The following is a 3729-nucleotide window of genomic DNA, read 5'->3' on the forward strand; positions in this document are numbered from 1 at the left end:
AGATGAATAAAGTCTCTTTATTCAAGAAAATACCAGGGCAAAACGCAGGCCAGAGCAAGGTTACAGGAACCCAGCAAGCACGGCCAGAAAAGGGGCTCTTGTCTCCACGAGCCGTCTTTAAGAAGCTTCCCTTAGGTCACCTTGGCTTTCCTTCACCACGCCCTTATGGGCGAGTCCCGGGTCCACCTGGTACCTGTCCCAGGGCGGGGCTAGGGTGTCTCCCTACAACAACATATCCAAACCTATGGGATACTCTGAAAGCAGTGCTAAGAGGAAAGTTCATAGTGCTAAATGCCCACATGAAGAAACAGGAGAATAATCACACTAGAGAATTAACAGCACAACTAAAAGCTTTAGAAAACAAAGAAGCCAATACACCCTGGAGGAGCAGAGGCCAGGAAATAATCAAATTGAGGGCTGAAATCAATAAAATGGAAACTAGGAGAACAATACAAAGAATCAATGTAACAAAAAGTTGGTTCTTCGAGAAAATCAACAAGATAGACAAACCTTTATCCAAACTTACCAAACAGCAAAGAGTGAACATGCAAATTAATAAAATCAGGAATGAAAAGGAGGTCATAACAACAGACACAGAGGAAATCCAGAGAATCATCAGGTCATACTTTGAAAACCTATATTCCTCAAAATTTGAAAATCTAAAGGAAATGGACAATTTTCTGGACAGATTTCACTTACCAAAATTAAATCAAGAACAGATAAGCAACTTAAATAGACCTATAATCTCTAATGAAATTGAAGCAGTCATTAGAAGTCCCCCAACCAAAAAAGCCCAGGGCCCAGATAGCTTCAGTGCAGAATTCTACCAGAAATTCAAAGTACAGCTAATACCAATTCTCCTCAAAGTATTCCACACAATAGAAGCAGTCATTACCAAACTCTTTTTATGAGGCCACAATAACCTTGATACCCAAGCCACACAAAGACACAATTAAGAAAGAGAACTACAGACCAATATCCCTCATGAACATTGACGCAAAAATTCTCAATGAAATATTGGCAAATCGAATCCAAGAACACATCAGGGAAATCATCCATCCCGATCAAGTAGGCTTCATCCCAGGGATGCAAGGATGGTTCAACATACGAAAATCCATCAATGTAATCCACCATATAAACAGACTGAGGAAAAAAAATCACATGATCATCTCACTAGATGCCGAAAAAGCCTTTGACAAAATCCAACATCCCTTCATGATAAAGGTCCTGGAGAAATCAGGGATAACAGGAACATACCTCAACATAATAAAAGCAATATACAGCAAGCCAACAGCCAACATCAAATTAAATGGAGAGAAACTCAATGCAATTCCTCTAAAATCAAGACAAGGCTGTCCACTCTCTCCATACCTCTTCAATATTGTCCTTGAAGTTCTAACTAGAGCAATAAGACAACAAAAGGAGATCAAGGGAATACAAATCGGAAAGGAAGAAGTCAAACTCTCACTATTTGCAGATGATATGATAGTCTACATAAGTGACCTGAAAAACTCAACCAGGGAACTCCTACAGCTGATAAACACCTTCAGCAAAGTGGCAGGATACAAGATTAACTCAAAAAAAATCTGTAGCCCTACTATATATGGATGACACATTGGTGGAGAAAGAAATCAGACATAAAATACCTTGGAGTAACACTAACCAAAAAAGTGAAAGACCTGGACCGTAAGAATTTTGAGTCTCTAAAGAAAGAAATTAAAGAAGATACCCAAAAATGGAATGATCTCCCATGCTCTTGGCTAGGCAGGATCAACATAGTAAAAATGGCAATCTTGCCAAAGGCAATCTACAGATTCAATGCAATTCCCATCAAAATCCCAACACATTTCTTCACTGTCCTTGAAAGAACAATTCTCAACATTATATGGAGAAACAAAAGACCCAGGATAGCCAAAACAACCTGTACAATAGAGGAACTTCTGGAGGCATCACCATCCCTAACATTAAGCTCTATTACAGAGCTATAGTCCTGAAAACAGCTTGGTATTGACACAAAAATAGACAGGTAGACCAATGGAATAGAGTTTAAAACCCTGAAATTAACCCACACACCTACGAACACCTGATTTTTGACAAACAATCCAAATATATATGCTGGAACAAGGAAAACATCTTCAACAAATGGTGCTGACATAACTGGATGCAAACATGTAGAAGACTACAGATAGACCCAAACCTTTCGACCTGCACAAAACTTAAGTCAAAATGGATGAAAGACCTCAACATAAACCCAGCCACACTGAACCTACTAGAAGATAAAGTGGGAAATACCCTTGAATTAATCGGTACAGGAGACCGATTCCTGAACATTACACCAGTAGCACAGACACTGAGATCAACAATTAATAAATGGGACCTCCTGAAACTGAGAAGCTTCTGTAAGGCAAAGGACACAGTCAACAAGACAAAACAACAGCCCACAGACTGGGAAAAGATATGCACCAACCCCACATCTGACAGAGGGCTGATCTCCAAAATATACAAGAACTCAAGAAGCTATTCTCGAAAACACCAAACAATCCAATTAAAAAATGAGGTACAGAGCTAAATAGACAATTCTCAATAGAGGAATCTAAAATGGCTGAAAGACACAAAAGAAAGTGTTCAACATCCTTAGCCGTCAGGGAAATGCAAATCAAAACAACTCTGAGATACCATCTTACTCCTGTCAGAATGGCTAAAATCAAAAATACCAATGATAGTTTATGCTGGAGAGGATGCAGAGAAAGAGGAACACTCCTCCACTGCTGATGGGAGTGCCAACTTGTACAGCCACTTTGGAAATCAGAATGGTGACTCCTCAAGAAGATGGGAATGAGTCTACAACAAGATCCAGCAATTCCACTCCTAGGCATATACCCAAAAGAAGCACATTCATATAACAAGGACATCTGTTCAACCACGTTCATAGCAGCATTATTTGTAATAGTCAGAAACTGGAAGCAGCCTAGATACCCCTCAACTGAAGAATAGATACAGAAAATTTGGTACATTTACAAAATGCAGTACTACTCGGCAGAAAAAAAAAAAAAACAATCTTGAAATTTTCAGGAAAATGGATGGAACTCGAAGAAACCATTCTGAGCGAGGTAACCCAATCACAAAAAGACAAACATGATATGTACTCACTCATATGTGGACCTGCTTTATGATACATACTAGTGACTGTGCTTTATCGGAGCTGTTTTTAATAATGTTGCTCAGAATGGTTTCCTTCCAGATGATGATTGAGAAGCTAATTTTAAGACAATGGTGCCAGGTACCACAAGAGTAACAGAACTGTGCTGGTTTTCTGGGATTTTGTTTTTTTAATTTTTTTTTAAATGGAGAGTGCTAGATGTCTCTACAATTTTGTTCAAATGAGTGCAGAACCTGGAAAAGCTGTTGCTGCTATTGATGCATAACATACTGCCATTATTGGTCTATATATATATATAATATATATTATATATTATATATATAATTTGAATTTTTGGAAACTTTAGCTGTGCTGTCAACTTTGGAAAAAAAGTATCCCAGTTTACCGTGTTGAGTTGGCATTGAATAAAAATTAACAGCCATATTGGTCTAGAAATGTTGAACTTAATTTTTTTCCATTTGTACAGGGGTGAACACTGTGTTAAATATGTAAGGTCTTAAAAAAATAAGAAAGGATTTTGAGAGCCCATCCCTTGTGAAGGGATGCTGTCTTGACCTGAACACATGAGG

The sequence above is a fragment of the Cricetulus griseus genome, chromosome 4 (genome assembly GCF_003668045.3).
Source record: "Cricetulus griseus strain 17A/GY chromosome 4, alternate assembly CriGri-PICRH-1.0, whole genome shotgun sequence".
Classification (NCBI taxonomy): Eukaryota; Metazoa; Chordata; class Mammalia; order Rodentia; family Cricetidae; genus Cricetulus; species Cricetulus griseus.